The sequence below is a fragment of the Phascolarctos cinereus genome, unplaced genomic scaffold, assembly GCF_003287225.1.
Source record: "Phascolarctos cinereus isolate Bilbo 61053 unplaced genomic scaffold, phaCin_HiC Scaffold_4;HRSCAF=312, whole genome shotgun sequence".
Taxonomy (NCBI): Eukaryota; Metazoa; Chordata; class Mammalia; order Diprotodontia; family Phascolarctidae; genus Phascolarctos; species Phascolarctos cinereus.
The window spans coordinates 93,317,717-93,336,600 of record NW_027555847.1 but is presented as its reverse complement, the minus strand read 5'-3'; the positions used below and the strand labels follow the sequence as shown (position 1 = coordinate 93,336,600).

Sequence of the window (18,884 nt, the reverse complement as noted above, 5' to 3'; positions counted from 1 at the left end):
TCAATCCCAGCCTGCTCCATGTGCATTAGGGCTGGCTGGAAGGGTCTATTTAATAGCCTGATGTGGTAGTAAGAACACTAGAATGAGAGGGAAATGGGACTTGAAGTTGAGTCCTAGGTCTGCAACTTACTAATTGTGGGACCTTAATTCTATGAGCCTTACTCTTCTTGTACATAAATGGAAAAGGTATTTCCATTATCTACTTCACAAAAAGTGTTATAAGGAAAGTACTGGCTAGGCATTAAAGAGCAAAAGAAATGTGAATTAACATCATCATCACCACATTTAATAACTCAGTTCACTACAACAAACTCTTAGTAACCAGCTACTCTGTGCAAATAATAAGCAGAGTTTGAAAGAAGAAGAAGGCATTCTGGCAGCCAGGAGGACAATCTGTGAGCGTCTTGACAGCTGGGACACTTGGTCTTGTCTTTCCATCACCACAGTCACATATGCATGCCACACAGTAAGTGCTAGTATTTACTGAAGCTTGTTTGACTGACCCAAATCACCACTGAAAAGCGATACTTATTTCAACCTGTGGACTGTTGATGGGCATAACAGGCATGCACACTTTTTAAAAACCTGCTACACTATGACATTTTCCCAAGAGTTGGAGTTCAAGTTACACCTGGCTCTACTGAGTGATCTACGCTTCTTTACAATTCAGTCACTGGCATGTTCCTTAACATGACACCCTGGGGTGTCAAAGCAATGATAAGAGAACCCTGAGCTAAGGAAAGGCTGACCCCCTCTGGAACAGGGCTTTGAACTGGAGTCTGATCAAAGGCCCATCTACAACATTAGTTGAAGAAAATAAATTAACCACTTAATATATACAAAGCCCTGGACAATTGGGTAGGGGAATGACAATATAAACAGAAACACAACTCTAATCTTGCAGGGAGCTTTTGATCTGACTGGGGATTCAAATTACGCATATGACCAAATGCATTAAAAATACTTTAAAAAGCTCCCCTCCTTTCCATTCCCCTCACTCCCCAAAAATTAAACATTAGTAGGGCTTCAAAAAGATGCAAGATATGCTCAGAATGTGTATGATAAGGGAAGGTTTCCTGGAGGAGGTGAACTTTAACCAGAACCTTTATTGGTACAAGTCCACAGGATGAGGTCTTTGAGGGCAAGGTTCACTTCTTATCCTAATATCTCCTACAGTGCTCAGTAAGATACTGAGCCAATTGTAAGCTGCTCAATAAATACTTGTTCCACTGAATGTAAGGGGCTGAAATCCAAGGAACCTAGCCCTAACAATCAGGCTGTCACAACTTAATGTCTGCATCTCAGGTGTCCATTGTCCATTAGACTATCCCAGGCCTTCTCTGCCTACTGGGAGTCTGCCATCAGAGCCAGGACATACACAGCAGGGCTGTGTTGCAGGGTGGGCCAGGGAACTGAGCAATGAACAAAGTCTCAGCAGCACAGGAGAGCCACAATGGCTCTAGCTCACACAATCAACATCATAAGAAGTTAGGACTGGAAATGACCTTTAAAGGCTTTCTAAACCAACACTCTTGTTCTACAGATAAGTAAAGAAGCCTAGGAAGGATAAATGATGTGCCCAGGGTCACAGAGATTTAGGGTATGCACCCAAAGCCTTTTGACTCCAAATCCAGTACTCTACTGCTATGCTGGTTCTTTCAAGTCCAATGGAGAGACAGAAGAATGCCTGCTGCAATGAATGATAGCAACAAGTCAATCAGCTTCCATTGAGAAAATTTCAGATTTCAAAATATCAGCAAACATTCAGCAACAGCACTATAGATATACTCTTCCTTCATGATAGCTTGATACCTTCTCGTTTCTACCTGCGTGGGGAGCAGACTCAACTTGCCTCTTACCCTGTGGTTCCCAATATGTGCAACGTTTTAAGCAGATGAACAAAAAAATCAACTATCCCCTCCCCCATCCTTTCACTACACTTTAGGAAAGGAATGGAACGAAATCTAAGGGCACTGTTCTGTTTGAAAGTGGAGATGGGATGAATGAAAGGTGCTCACAGAAATCGGCTTATGTTAAGAGGCATAATCAGTCCTTGAGAAATGATGACGTCTGAGTGAGTTTGGAAGCACCAGAACAAGAGCCTGGCTGTGGTGGTGGGAAGCACTGGCCTTCAAGAAGATCTACGTCTGAGTCCCAGGGCTCTCTGAAAGCTATGTGACCTTGGATATGTCACGTAACCTCTTAAAGACCCTGATTTCCTAATTTGTAAAATGAAGTGACCAGACTGGTGATTTCCAAGGTGTCTTCCAGCTCCGACTTTCTGTGATCAATGATTTCCCTGTGGAATCAAAGGGCAGAATCAGATATTTCAAGGGGAAAAAGACCTTAGAGATTATCTATGGAAGTAATCTAGTTCTGTGTCAGCCCAGCAACAGATATACTAAACACATCACAGGCCAGCTTTTATAACTGCCAAAAGTGAAATAAAAAAGCATTTATTAAGCATTTACTATGTGCCAGCCACTAAATAGAAAAATGGAGACGGTCCGCGCTCTCAAAGAACTCATACTCTAATTGAGCAGGACCATACACAACAGAAAGTTCAAATGGGGGAAAAATGGAAAGGTCCAAAAATCCTCAGGGTACTGAAGCTGGGAGGATGGCAAGGCCCAGGGTCCCTGAGTTATACAAGTAGGTTGAATGACACTGCCAAGGAACTGAAGGAGAAAGAGACAGGACAGAGAACAAGAGTCCTGTGTTACAAGGATTAGAGATAATGATTCCCACTTGTGCCACGTGCACATAGCCAGCAGCAAGAAGAGTTGGGGACTTGATGGGGAGAGCTATTTCCAGTACCTAGTGATAGCAAAGTGACAAAGGCCTGAGCAACAGGCATTCTGATTTCCTCCAAGTTTTCTGTACAATCTCCCCCACACTGTACAACAGCTAAGTATAATAAAAGCTCAATTATTTGAAATACTTGGGGATTTTTTTTTCTATTTAACTGATTTTTAGTTAAGAGGTTAACCTTTGGGCAGCTTTGCTGTTGTAAAAACAGCACTTGACTTGGATTAAAAAAACCCGGGTTCAAGTTCTAGCTGTGACAGTTACTACCTGCATGATCCTGAACAAGTCACCTGCCCTCTCAGTGAGCCTCCGATTGTTCCTTCATTTACTGAATGGGGATAAGAATACTTGCACCACTGGCCTGACGATGGCTGCTGACAACATTGTTTTTGGCAAAGTGCTTTATAAACCTTAAAGTGCTACTCAGTAGGAAGATGATTTAGTATTAGTATTCAATTCTACAGCAAAAACCATCCTAAAATATGTTAGTAACCTTTCCTACCTTAATTACTGAAATATATGAAACAAGTGAATCTTTCTTAAAAAAAGCATCTTACAACACTTCAAGGTCAACATGATCAATGGCCATACAATACTTTTACATTTAGAAGACGTAGGAAAATTGAAAGGAGAAAAATACAGTAAGTGCCTAACAAGTCATTTCTTGAATGACGTAGCCTGTGAGTAGTCATGTGTTTTAAAAATAAATATCCATTAGTTGATTTTATTTTTTCCCCATAAAATTATGGTGAGAAGAAAAAAAAACCTCATTACTCTGTTAAAGGTTAAGATTATATGAAATAAAGCTCAAGCATCACAGAATTTTAGAGCTGGAAGGGGACTTAAGAGGTCAGTCAACTAGTTCATTCCTTTCATTTTGCAGAAGAGGAAATTAAGGTGCAGCAAAGGAAAGCAACAAGTAGCATAACCTAAGGAAAATTTATTGTCATGTAATTTTCCTTCCTGATTATTTCCTGACTCTTCTATTATAATTGCGCTAGAAGAAGGGAGCCAGGTAATAAGAAGGGTGACAGTCGTAGGGAATCTCTGCATAAAGTTAAATACAACTCTAGTGAAAACAGAGCACAGGAGGACCCAAGTTCAAACCTAAGCTCTGCTACTCACTATCCATATGAACTTGTTGGACAACACTTCAGTTTCCTCATCCGTATAATGAGGATTAAACTAAAAACTCTAGTCTACAGTGTATAAGGACATATTTGCCAGATAAGTATATCCCAACAATTGGCAGATTACAATTCAAATGATGTCAAGTAGACATCTCAAGCTCAACACATCCAAAAGTGAGCTCATTATTTTCCCCCTAAGTCCTCCCTGCTCCCAAACTTCATTATTATTGTCAAGAGGACCATCACGCTCCCAGTCCCCCAGGCTCCCAGTGTAGGTGTCATCCTCGACTCTTCACTTCCCCTCACCTGCCTCCCCCGTTCAATCTGTGGCCGAAGTCTGTCAATTTCACCTTTACAAGATCTCTCAAGACCGCTTCTTCTTCCCCCTGATATTGCTACCACTTGGTGCAGACCTCATCACCTCAGGCTAGACTGGCTGGCTGGTTGGCTGGCCCACAAGTCTCTCCCCAGTCTGTCACTTTAGCCTATCTTGAATTCAGCTGCTAGGGATTTTCCTAAAACACTCAACAAACTCTAAAGGCTCCCTATCACCTCCAAGATCAAATGCAAAATCCTGTTTGGCATTCAAAGCCCTTCAAAATCAACCCCCCTCCGCCCACCTTTCCAGACTTCTTGTATCTGACACTCCACTCCTCACCCCCCACCCGCCACATACTCTTCAATCCAGTCACATTGGCCTCCCTGCTATTCCACAAACAAGACGCTCGATCTCACCATTCTTGGTGTTTTCTCTGGCTGTCTTCAATGCTTGAAATGCTCTCCCTCTTCATCTCCAACTTCTGTTTTCCATAGCTTCCTTTAAACCACAGCTAAAATCTCACCTTCTACAAGAAGCCTTTCCCAATCCCTCTCAATCCCAGTGCCTCGCCTCTGTTAATTATTTGTATGTTTTGTACACATTTGCTTGCTTGTTTGTGAGCTCCTCAAGGGTAGGGGTTGTCTTTTGCCTTTCTTTGGATTCCCAGCCCTTAGCACAGTACTTGGCACATAGCAGGTATTAAATAAACATTTAGTGACTAATTGGAGTCAACATTTATTGAATTAAAGTTCTTTTAGGATCTAAATTTCAATGCTCTCCTAATTTTTGTCCAAACTACACTTAATTTCCATTACAGCTATAAACACAAGGGAAATTCCAAGGAATCATCATTCTCACCATAGTACACAAACAAGGCCTTCACAAATTTGTAGCTTATTTCTCCAGGCACTTCCGTTTAATTTTAGTCTCACTGGTAGTTTCTTTCTACTGTCTCTAAAATTATAAGACTTTCAGCCCTTCATTTTTTTTCTTTGCCTAGCATAGTACCCTGAATACAGAAGGTCCTCAAGTAATGTTTGTTGAATTAAACTAGACTGACCTACCCACCAAATGTTGTAGCATACCTACCTGAGAAACATCTCATTACAATTGCTAATATTTAGGCCCATTTTATTTGTACATATACTGCCCAAGGCACGTAGTCAAGCTATCCTGTGCTTAAAAATACCAACCATTCTCTCCCTGTAAGAAAAGTTCTTTAAATAAGCAATTAAACATTGGCCTTATCCTTTAAAAAGTCAACCACATACTTTAAATTTTTTTTTTCACACTTTTGTTATTTCTCAAAATGAGGCTCTGAGGCTCAAATATTGTACCCTCTTCAAATTTCAAGTTTATTTATTTAATAAATCTTTGTTGAATTTGTTCAACAAATGTTTATTGATGGCTTAGTGTTTATTTGTTAGGTATTTTAGGCACTGTGGGATTATTTACAGAAATGTGTAAGTCCTTGCCCTCCAGGTCCTACAACACAGTTGGGAAGATAAGTACCCAAATAACTACATGGCAAATGCCATGTGAACAGTACAGCTAAGTCATGTTATAGGAGCTCAGAGAAAGGACAGATCATTTTAACCTGTTATCAAGAAAGGCTTTATGGAGACCATGGGAACTGAGGTGGACCTTTAAAAAAAATGACTATAGATAAGTAGAACTATAGAATTTTGAAACCTGAAGGGAACTGAGAGATAGAGACAAAGGATTACTAATCCTTTTCAATTCATGAATCCCCTTTCGTAGTCTGATAAATCCTATGGAACCCTTTTCATGATAATGTTTTTGCCTACATTTACAATGAAAGGAAATGCTCAATTTCACTTAGAGCTTAGTGAAAATAAAGATGCAATTTTCCCCCCATTTAAGTTTACAGAATCCCTGAAACAGAAATGGTGTGCTTTGGTGGGGGGGGGGGGTGTCTGTGAACTCTAGGTTAAGAAACTCTTATTATAGACCAGCTCCTACCTGAAGTAGGATACCCTTTTATAACATCCCAGACAAGGGATCATTAGCCTCTGCCTGAAGACATCCAGTAACTTACTATCTAAGACAACAAATTCCATTTTAGGATAGATCTATTATTAGTAAGTTGTTGAGACAAAATCTGTTTCCCTTTTAACTTACTTTTAACTCAGTCTTAGGTTCAGCCCTATGTGACAGATCTAAGAGATAAGGTGGAGGGTATGTCAGACTAGCGGGAGCAAAAGTTTAAAGGCAGAAAAATACAAGGCACATTTGAAGCCTGTGTAGTAAATAAGACTTGGTGGACAGTTTGGGGTGGGGTGATAGGGGGAGAACAGCAGGAGACAGAGAGAAGTGAAACAAAGGCAGAAAGCTCTTCAATATTTACTAGTTGTATGACCATGGGCAAGTCACTTAACTTTTCTGGGCCTTAGTTTCCTCATTTATGAAATAAAAATACTGAACTAGAAGGCCTCTAAGGGGCCTTCCTGCTTTAGATATAGGATCCTATGATCCAGATTCCTGATTCCTACCAGGCTAATGGATTTTATCCTGTGCACAATGGAAAGCAAATGAGAGTTTCTGTGCAAGAGAAGAACCTGGTTGGAATGTTTTTTGAAAGATTAATCTGGTCAGAGGGCTCACAACAGACTGCAAAGGGGAAGAACTAAAAGGAAGAAGACTCCTGACACAGTGTGGCCATACATGATGAAGGCCTGAGAGCCGACAGGGCAGCACAAGAATAAAAAGGAAGAAAGGATGGGAAAGAGATTTCAAAGGAAGAAATGAAGGCCTTGGGGGCTGAGGGGATAAGAGCCCATCAAAGGAATGGCTGCCTCCCTCTTAAGGAGCGGCAGAATGTTTCTTCTGTGATTTAGTCAATGTGGTTGGATGAAACCCTTCCATGCCTCAGTAGATGGTCTCATGAGCTGCTATGCCAAAAAGGTTCATGCCCTTATTACCAAGGCCTTCCATATTTTAGAAGATTGATCCTTGGAAGTGAAACACAAAGTCCATCATCAGGCTCAGACGTGAAACCTTTCCAACTCTGATAAGATCTGCCAGATCTGCACTACCTTTAAGAACCCAGGGTTACTTTACCACTAGAATGAGACACCGGAGAGGTCTCTGGTAGAAGACAGAAGGTGATTTCACAGGTAAGAAGACAGATGATGTCCCTGATGAGTACATAGGAGAAATTAAGACATGTCACTTGACTTAACTACAAGCAAAGTTATTAGCATTGCCAAGACTGAATGCCAAATACTCTAAATCTCAGGCCATAGGTCTGTCTAACCAAAATGTTACATGAAGGTAAAGAGACAGAGTCAAAGCCATTCAAATATTTAACCATGTGAACTCATTGAGCCACTTCCCCTTACCTTTAAAGAGAACAATCACAAGCTAAAAAGCAGTGAAGAGCTACTACGCTAGTCTATATCCCACTCTAGGTTGACCAGGTTTCCCCTTGAGTGAGATGACGTCTTATAACTCTATTCACTTGTGAGATGGTGATAATGATATGCCCATCCATTCTCATCATCACGTCTACTATTGGAATTGTGCTGAAGGTATGTTCAGTGAGTCTACAGAAAGTGAGCATATGTCCAAACACTTTCATTCACTTACAAAAAAAATCATTCATTTATAAAACCGCATGATATCTGTCAAACTTTAAACATAAAAGAACAATAATAGAGGATGAATTGACTGTTTTTTATATGAACTCTATTGATCATAAAGATGAAAAGGAAATAATAACAATAAAAGAGTAACAGCAAGACAGTGACTTGTCCCAGGGCTGTTTCTACCTGAATTCCACTGAAAAAGATGACAGATTAAAAAAAAATGACAACAGCAATTCATACTTATGTAACACTTTTTGGGGGTGACCAACCTGTGAATTCATTGGTATACAGAATTTTCAGTGAAGAAGCTCTCTCTTCCAATGTAGGTGGGCTCTATCCTGCACCTTATGATCTTGGAGAACTGTCTGGGATACTGAGAGGTCAAGTGATTGAGCCAATGTGTAGAGGTGGGTCTTGAACTGAGATCTTCCTGCCTCCAAGATCAGCTCTCTATTACAACATACTGCCTTCCAAACAGACTTGTTTGTAATGTTGACAAAGTTCTTTACACACATCATCTCTTAATCCTCATAATAACCATGGCAGGGAAGGGAATGCTATTATTATGTTCATTTTACAGATGAGGAAATTGAGGAAATTACTTGCCCAGGGTATGGAAGAGAGCCCTGGGGACACACCAGTGCTTTGGGAGCAGGACATGGAGGATAATCCAGCAAAGGAGACTGAGAAGGATTGGTCAGACAGATTCGAAGAGAACCAAGAAAGAACAGGGTCACAAAAACACAGGAGGGAGTATTTAAGAGAACAGTATGAGAGCTGCAGAAAGATCAAAGAGGATGAGAACTGAGAATTGGTCATCTAATCTAGCAATTAAGAAATTACTAGTAAACTTAGAGCAATTTCAATGGAAGTGAGGAAAGAAAATAGAGGCAACACGAATAGATGGCTTTTTCTCAGAATCTGACTGGGAAAAGAAGAGTGCCCAGAGACCATTGATTTGGCTGAGGGAGGAACAGAAGCCAAGAATGATCACAGGAGTCACAGAAGGAAGATTAGGAAGAGAGATGTAGAAGGGCAGACTGATCATGCTAAAACTGAGCAACACTTCTTGATTTAGGGAAAAAAAATCTTACGCCATTGATTTAGGCTTCACACACTTGATAAAATATCAAATAGGTTGTGTTATACAGTTGGGGACCCACAGACTAGGGGAAAACATGAACTAGATCCATAAGTACAACCATGATAGACATATGTAGTTGATCTGCCTTCTTACCTTTCCATAATGTTGAGTTTAATGCACTCACAGACAGAAACATACATAGAAAAGCTTCCCGCTTTCTTGACTTAAGTACAACGAGAGTTTTCAAAGAGGGTAATTAATGGCTATTTTCAGGTACTATGATTCTTACAAATAGTGATGGCTTAAGCATTCATGGACATGTAGTCAGCCCAAAAACCTGACAAATCCCACCACATACAACTTCTTAGCAGATAAACTCTGAAACTTCCTTTTGTCCCAGAAAAGTATAAAGATGCATAACGTATTATTTTTTCACATCTTCAATCAACTGCATGAATCACTGCATGCTTTGGTTCCTTTACAATCTATGGTTGATTACATCACTCTTCACCTACTTCCTAATTGCTATTAATGGGAATGACAAATCTGCCATGAGCTTAAGAATGAAACACATTACGCAGTTTGGCATTCCAGCAAACCTGGTATACAAGTCTCTGCAGGAAGTCATTAAAGGGTTACAGCTCAGAAAAATAACAAGAATTTGCAATTACACAAGGAAGCTCTCTACCTAGCATCCCTTCCCCTCTCTGGGACCCAGTTTCATTATCTATGCAATGAGGGACTTAGACCAGATAACCCCTGAGATCTCTTCTAGTCCTCTAAGTCAGGAAAAAGCACATCTATTCTTAACACTCTAACAGGGACAAAATAATGAGTGGTGAGTTTATATAGGGGTATTATAGGAGATAAGGCTTGGTACTAGACTGTGGAGGCCTTGAATGCCAGGCATATAGAGCATTAATAGTGATGTTTACAGATAAACAAGACAAACAACATGAATGTCTAAACTCAACATAACAAAGCAACTATTAAAATTACCATCATAAGGTAATGCCACAGGAGTACAAGTGGGTTTCCAATGAGATGATAACTCATAAAAACAGTGGATATAGGTCATGCCCCATATGGTTGCCCAGCTGGCACTCCCCTGCCAATCAAAATGCAGTCCTTCAGTGGATGACAGGTGAGGCTCTCTAAGTGATTTCAGGCCCCATAGCAGGGTCTCTAGACTCTAGATCAGGAGTTCTTCACTTTTGCTATGTCTGGACTCCTCTGGCAATCTAGTGAAACTTCTGGACTCCTCAGAACAATGTTTTTCAATGTACTGCATTAACTTCTGCTCTAGAGTATGGTATTTAATGCATACTGAAGTCCCTTAGGTTTTGCTGGTATTTTAAAAAATACCATACAAATGCAGCATTAGGCACAATCTTGTTATCAAGGCATTTTTGTGCCATTGTCCTAGAGAGAATGTATTTTTGTAGATCAATTTAAGTGTTTGTGAGAAAGCATTTGTTGATTCAAAAAAAATCTCATCAACCTAAAAAAAATACCATCTAAAATTACTAGCTGATAAAATATTACAGGGCACTCAAGAGGCTCACCCTGCATCCTGCATTGGTGATGGGTGGGGAGGGGGCAGTGCAGTGTGAAGAGTCAGGGTCCCTAATGCTACTGGAGAGAAGAATATCTTTTCCTAAGGTTGCCTATGGTGCTCATTATAATGATTTCCTCTCCGGGGGCAGGGGGAGGGGGAGTGTTGGTTGGAAAGGGGGTGGTTCCTGGGGAGGAGAAATGCATGGCCAATGGAGTATGATTTGCCCCAAAGACAGTATCAACTTCCTTGACACAGCCCTGCTCCCAAACATACTAGATTCTGACCCAATGGTATACAGCACATAACATATATTATACCAAACATTTATCGTACCAACAATACCACAATACTGTGCTTCATAGGTGCTTTTATAACTTATCTTTTATCCGTATTAGTGGCCCTTCCAGGAGAACAATTCTTTGTATTGTCACTCATTCAAGTAAAATGAGACAAAGGTGATCTTTTATCCACCCCAGAGCACTCTCTACTCTAAACTACTCCCACCACAGAGACAACCCTGACAGATTTCTGTGAGCTTAGGATAATCAGAAATCCAGTCAAATCAGCACTTCTTTCCCTAATCTCATCTGAAACCAGCTGCCATCTGCTGCTATCACAGCATTATCATCAGGGTCTTTTATTCTAATAGTATCCATTGGTACCTCTGAAAAGTTGTCTAAGGGATTCCCCCATGGGCTTACTAAATACCCAGCAAGTGGAGAAAAAAGACAATCCTTACTATGAAAACGAAAGAGGCTTTTAGCAGTACAGTCTGGGAACAGAAGGGCTCTGTGAGGCTGCTTTTTCTCTCCCCAACATTCCTCGCTTTGATATCATTAGAGGAAGAGCTGTGGGACTTGTCCTTGGCCCAATTCTGTCATCAGTGACATAGGTGAAAGCACACTTATCAAATTTGTAGATAACAGAAAGCTAGGAAGGACAGCCAGCATGTCAGATGGCAGAACCTTGGATCCAAAAGTCAGGATGGGACAAAAATACAAATTTAATGAGGAAATCCATTAACAATAAATGTAAAGACCCACATTTGGGTTAAAAAAAATGAACTGTACAGGATAGGGAAAGGCCTGGCTACAAATAATTTTTTGTGAAAAGTGACCAAGGGATGTTGGTGAATTCCAAGCTTAATGAATTAACAATGTTAACACAGTAACTGAAACAGCTGATGTGACGTTAGACTACGTGAACATAAGCATAGCATTCAGAATAAAGGAAATGCTGGTCCGGCAGTCCTTTGGGATGGCCAGGCAGGATCTGCTTTAGTGTTCACTTGCTGGAACCTCATTTTAGCAAGGACACTGACAAGTTGGAGCACGCAGGGATGCAATCAGCACGGTGAGAAAACTACGTCATGTCAAGGGTCAGACGAAGGAACTGAAGATATTTAGCTTGGAAAAGAGAAGATTTAGAAGAAGTACGATCACTGTCTTCAGCTGCCTGAAGGACTGCCATGTGGAAGAAAGATTAGGCCTGTCCTCCTTTGCTCCAGAGAAGAGACCCAGGAGCAATGACTGCAAGTGGCATGTAAGGAAAAAAGCACCCTAATAGTGAGGGCTATGCCCAAGGAGAGTGGGCTGTCTCAGGGAGTTACTGAGGCCTTGAAGCAGTGGCTAGATGCCCGCTTGTCAGGAATGAACTGGAGAGGAGTGCCACTCAGGCAGAGGTCAAGCAAGACAGCCTCCTAAAGTCCTTGCAAGCTCTGAATTTCTGGGACTCTATGAATACTACCAAAGTGGATCTCTTGCCTTCGTGATTTGTTTTATTTCCTCTCAGCAAAAGGAAAAGAAGATACAAGCAACCAAAATCCTAGAATCACCTAATGAATCTGTATCACCAAACAATACAACTCCCTAGTAGAAAAGGCCTTTCTTCTAGAATGAAAATTCCTTTAGCCTAAATCTTGAGTCAGCTAGGCCATATAGTGGCTACAGCACTGGAACTGGAGTCAAAAAGAACTGAGTTCAAATCTAGCCTTAGACACTGCCTAGCTTTGTGACCCTGGGCAAGTAACTTAACCTCTGTTTGCCTCAGTTTCCTCAACTGTAAAATGGGGATAACAGCAGTACCTCCCTCACAGGGCTGTTGTGAGGACCAAATGAGATACTATTTGTAAAGCACCTAGCATTGTGTCTGGCACTGTATAAATATGTATTCCCTTCTCCTCACCCATCATCTCATTTTCTTTTTATTCCCCCACCATGGGCCTAGTATGAGCAAGGTTCTGGTACATAGCAGACATGCATATGCTTGCAGAATTAATGTTTGGTGAATACATATGTCCTTTTTGTATCTATAACCCTTCTGTATGATTTTTTTTACTGTCATTCCTTGTAAGAAATGTTGGCAACATTAATAACATATTTTGGCAGGCACATTTCAATTGTCCCCAAGAAAAGGGAATAAAAAGATTACACAGCACTCAGATTTTATGCAACTGCACAAGAAAAATATGCTAAGGAAATACAGTGTGTGTCACTTTAATAAAATATTTATGTTACACGTTATCTTTTTCTCTTAAGCAGCTGTCAGAGCTTCCTGAAATAAACTGACAAACTTAAATGAATAAAAATTGACCGGTGGTAATAGATGGGATAAGCCATTAAGGCAGCTGCGGTGGGGATGTGCAAATTCAAATGCTTCTGAAAATGTTCTCCCTGTCTCTGTCTCTCTCATAGACACACACACACACACACACACACACACGTTACCTTTAGTTTCTTGAGTTACAACAGAGGCGTCAAACACCTAGCCTGCAGGACACATGCAGCCCACAAACTCTCCTGAATGAGATTGAAACATAGTTCCTATCTGATCTTAATGTTATCTTGTACGTTGTACATATAATATAATGATACATTAATAAAAAAAGAAACCTATAAATATGTGTGGTTTTCTGAGTCAACATCCTTAAGTATGGTTCAGTGGCCCTTGTTTCTATTTCATTTTGATACCACTGATATACAATGTCAAAGTCACCAAAGCAGAAGGCAGTGGGGGCCTTCACTTGTGGCTGCCTCTCACTAGGCTACAGGTTTTATCAGTCTCACCTGCTTACCTGATGCTCAGATACAATGGCCTAGAAATGCCTGAAGGGCAGGGACTACACTATCTTTATCTTTCTATCTATCCCCAGAGTCTAGTACACTGACTTTGCACACAGCAGGCTTGAAAAGTCTAGTCCACTGATCTGAACATGGACAGATGTGTGAAGAGATGTGTGAAGCTTATTTTTTGGTAGGGTATGAAGTTTTTTTTTCATGTTCTCTGGTCACCTAGTCACTTAGTACTAACATGCTTTGCACCTAGTACTACTAATAGACCATGTTAAATTTGAACCATTTATTTTGCCTGCTAATAAGGTACAGACTCTGACTCTTTATTTTCAAGACCATAAATAAAATCCATCAAACTCAGGAGAAACCCATGGACCTTCAGAGAATCTTTGACAGAACAGGGGGAAAAACCCTGGAATGAGTCAGGAGAAATAGATTCTAGTCCTAGTTCTGCTACTAACTAGCTGTGTGACCTTGTTCAAGTCACTTCCCTTTTCTACAGTTCAGTCTCCTCATCTATAAAATGAAAGTTAAATTAGCTTATCTCTAAAGGTCTGACATTCTACAGTTCCTCTGGTCTGGCATGCTACTGCCTCAATTTTTACTGAGTTATCAGTAATTATGAGTAAAAATGCAGATTTGTTTAGGTCTCAAAATCTCAGTTTCTAGAGCTCTAGCAGAACTCAGAACAATGAATTTTTTAAAAAGGAAGACAAAATTTATTGTGTACCTCTTCCACGTAAGATATCTGATCATCTACAAGCATAGTCCCAGGATGACCTAGATTCGAACTTTAGGAATCCCTCTCTTTCCTAGACTACTGAGTTTTAGTTTTTTTTTAAAAATACTTAGAAGCTTTCCAATACTCGGAAAGCTGTTGAACACTGTGGTGATGGTGCTTCAGAGCCAGGATGATGAAAAGGGATAGGTGCCTATTACTATCCCTCCACGAGAGTCTTCAGATGCTTCATTGTTGCATGGAGATAACTCTGGGCTTTCAAAGGCTAGGCCCACAAAGTGCAAGCTCTCACAGACCCTACAGCAAGCTGGAAAGACTTCAACGAATGGGTCCAACAAGGACTAACCTAGTTAGTGTGTTATCATCAGCGGTCTAGCAATGATGAATATCTTCAACCACAGCAGCTCACAAAACTACATCAGCTCGCTAAGGTGTGGACAGGTTGAGCTCTGTTATCAGTAAACACACTACCAATGAGATCATGGCTCCTCAAGATATGCCACTATCAAGCCCTTGACTATCTGATGAAAACTTAAAAATATTATGATTTGATTTGATTAACATTTTCTTTTTTTTTCTTTTTGGTGAGGCAATCGGGGTTAAATGACTTACCCAGGGTCACACAGCTAGTAAGTGTCAAGTGTCTGAGGCTGGATTTGAACTCAGGTCCTCCTGACTCCAAGGCCGGAGCTCTATCCGTTGCGCCACCTAACCACCCCTTTGATTGACATTTTCAGAGAACCTTGATTTGAAGTACATAACTTTCATTCATTCACCCCTCTTCCTTTTCATTTCCTATCCTAGACTAAAATAAAATGAACAGCAGCAGAGTGAAAGGGAAAAAGAGAGGACTGTGCAGTACAGCAGCGTTTTAGAGGCTATTCTCCCTATGCTCATGACAAAAAGCACATGCACATACACACATCTGAATCTTTTCAAAGAAGTAGAAGTACCCATCCCACAAAATGTTCTTCTTAGGAAAAGGGATGCCTTACTTCTTGTAACATACACGGAACGTGCTCCAAGGGAGGGGGGGAACAACACACCACAACCTGGCTTCTTTCTCTATGAACCAATCCGCAGGGATCCAGCTCAAGGGCTGAGGAGAGGCTGAGAGAACACAGGATTCGATCTCGTGTAAATATCCTAAAGGTATCACATGCAGCAAAACAGCAGCACAAAATGCCGACTCCCAGAAATCCTCCCCAACTGGCTATCCTCCAAAAGCCTCAGGGTGCGCCACAACAATGCTGCTCAGCTTGTAACTCAGTTTTCCAGGGTGTACCTCTCATTGCTGATCCCCACCCACCTGTAACTGGTGTAAACTTCTTCAGTCATGTGATTCACGTTGAGGCTTTGGCCAGAATTTCCTAATAAATGGAAAGAGAGTAAGGCTGACTTCTTAATGATTAATTATTCATGCTAAAAAGATCTTCCTGGCTCTGTGTTTCTGCAGGACTCTCTAAAAGTCAGTTCTAATCAATCACTGAGGATGAACCCCAAAGGACTGGGGTGAGGGGTGGATGAGAATGGTTTATGTATTAACATGCATGCACGTACACACATGCACACACACAGAGCACACACATTTAAAAGCAGGCACTTTGGAAAAGCAATTGGCCCACACTTTTATATTAGTAAGAAAACAGTTAAACAGTTCAGAGGATCAGCTGTAACGAATCTCAATATTTCTTCTGAAACAAAATGGCTTTTCTTTCTGAACATCTGAACACATTCCTGCCCCTTGTGTTAAAAGATGACATTGCTAATAGCATTTTTATGGAGATACTCAGATCAGCAGGGCCTATGAATAGAGCATCCTTTAATGAGTAGCTATGTCAATGCCAAATGAGTTTGCTGATGTAACACTCTATACGATAATGTACATGGCATACAAATGGCATGTGTTAACATGCCCTCCAATTACATTCCTATTGGAGAATACCTTGCTTCCTTCTCCACCTAAAATTATATCATCAAGTAGCTTAGTATTTTTTTAAAAAAAAAGCTGAACTAGACTCCAGACTCAAATATGTTACTCTTAAAGTGAATTTGATGAGAAATTGTGCATCCAGCATCAGTGGGCAAAAGGAAATACTACAATATCGTATTCCATCCAAGTTCAAATATGAGACATAAGAGATATCCCACTAGGATAATGTGAACCAAGGCCCAGGGAAACTTACGTGAGAAGCAACATTTTGGAAGTGAGGAAGAGTAACAGGAATATTTTCTCTCCTACATTAGAACAAGATTCGAGTCTCACCTTTGACACTTACCATCTGTGTTCAAGGCTGGGTCACTTAATTTCTCTGAGCCTTCCTTTCAAACATCATCTCTAAAATAGGAGTAGGAGTAATATACCCACAGTACCTACATCAAGGCATTGGTGTGAGCATCAAATGAGATAAATTACATAAAGCAGCACTTGGTAAACCTTAAAGTGCTCTATAAATGCCAGTTGCTATTATTATGTGCACTGAGGTGACAGTTGAAGAAATGGGAGGTTTTGAAATCACCAAGGGAAAGAACATATAGTGAGAAGAAAGGTGAGACCAGAGCCTTGGGGAATGCCAATAGTTAGAAGAAAAGGACCAAGAAGGAACAGTTAGAGAAAGACAAGCAGAAGAGTGCTGTCACTCACCAAAGACAAGGGAGGAGACAGCGACAGCATCAAATGCTGTGGAGAGATCAAGGAAGATGAGGACTGAGAAAAGGCTGAATGATTTGTCTAATAGATCATAAGTGACTTTGGAAGAAGTTTGAGTGGACTACTGGAGGAAAAGCCTGATTGCAAAGGATATAAGTGCGAAAATGATGAAAGGAAGTGGAGAAGTGACGGTAGCTTATACTTTCACTAAGTTGAAGAGCTCAGGAAAGAGGAAAAAGAAGATGCTAGCTTAGGAAGTTAGCAGAATCTTGTCTAGGCAAGGTTTTTCTTTAGGAAAGGTGAGACTAGAACATGTCTGAAGGCACAAAACAATGAAAACAGTATAAAGAAGTGACTGAAGACACAAGGAAGAGTAGATAACTGAAAACAAGGGTGTGAAAGAACAGGAAGAGATACAATGAAGGAAACAAGTAGAGGAATTGGGATTGGAAAGGAAGTTGTCCAGTTATTTTTCAGAGAAAAGCAGAAAGGATGAGAAAATGTGTGAGGATTCAGAAATTTAGAGATGACAAAAAGGAAAGCTGAGGGAGCCCAAGTTAAATCACCTCTATCTTCTTAGTAAAGAATGTGGGAGAACTTATGAAAATGAAAAGGTTTAGAACCTGATATGGGGGAGGTGATTAGGAATCTACTAGGAACTGAATAAAAAAGTACACAAGAATTGCTAGTGGAGCCATCCTGGTTTCATGACTTTATCCAATAACATTTGGCAGCCTGGGTCAAGAAGCAAGATGGGTAAAAAGTGGAATCTGTCCAAGACTGATGAGTAGCAAGGCCAACAGACCAGGACAAGGGGAGGATTCTAGGGAGGATTCTTAAGGACACTACAGAAATGGTCAGCAGCGGCATCCAAATTTCACAATGAGATCAGGGGTGACAGATTTGGAAAAGTGAACAAAGAATTAGAAAACAAAAAACAGGTAAAGTAGGTGTGAGAGAGTGAGTTAGACAGAAAGAATAGGAGAGACTATAATCACAACAAAATTTCAGCGTTTAAGACCTTGGAAAGTAGAGTAGTTTCAAATGACTGAGATTGATATGCATGTTAAATATGACTATGGAAGAACTATAAATTTAACATATACAACAAACATTTAGTAAGTGCCTGCTGTGTGCATAGCACTGGAGAGATACAAAATTTAAATCAAACATGATCTCAGCCCTCAACACTATACAGTCAGATACAAGGATTAGAAACAAATATCAATAACTATAATGCTCAACATTAGATGATAAGTGTAAGAGATTACAAGTCACAAGTGATGAGAAATCTAAGAAAGTTCTTTACCAGCAGAAGAGGAAGTGAAAAGGCTTGGGGAAAGCTTCCTGTAGGAGATGGCATTTGGGCTGGACTTTAAAGGACAGGTAGGAATTCAACAGGTAAGTGGAGAAGAGGTAGACTATTCCATATTAACAAAGGCATTGAGACATAAGATTAAAGGACAGTAACAGAGCAATGTCCACTTTGGCTTGAGGACAGTGGTAAGTGAAGGGGAATAATGATATAAGGCTGGAAAGGCCAGGTGGTGTCAGGTTGTTGGAGACCTTAAGCATCAGGCAAAAATTTTGAATATTACTCACTAACAAGGAGTCACACAGAAGCAGCAACTTTCATTCTTTTATCATTCCTACTATGTTGTTCAGAAGTTAATGAAATCACAATTTCTTTCTCCTCCATAACATTTCCAAGAGAAGTTCTTTTCCTGCTCCTACTCTCATCACAATGGGCAAATCTCTGATCCAAGTATACCAATCCCAGAACAGGAGCCAGTTTCTTTTCACCAGATATCCAAGATCTCTTTTGTCAATCAGCCTATCATAATCACATGACTCCACTATTTCTATATCTCCAATAACTTCTGCTGCTTCATAGCAAAATGTAAATTATACACCTAA

The 18,884-nt window shown here is 40.4% G+C and overlaps 1 protein-coding gene across 7 annotated transcripts in view; it reads right to left on the bottom strand.

Annotated features, from left to right (window-relative positions):
- Positions 1-18,884, bottom strand: part of KLHL18 (kelch like family member 18) — an 87,697-nt gene that overhangs the window by 66,135 nt on the left and 2,678 nt on the right. The window contains exon 1 of one of the 7 annotated variants that reach the window (XM_078152449.1): positions 15,627-15,689. The exons of the other annotated variants lie outside the window; for them this stretch is intronic. The gene's annotated coding sequence lies outside the window, so the exon portion shown is untranslated. Of the gene's footprint in view, positions 1-15,626; positions 15,690-18,884 lie in introns of those variants that run through there. 7 annotated transcript variants of the gene reach the window in all.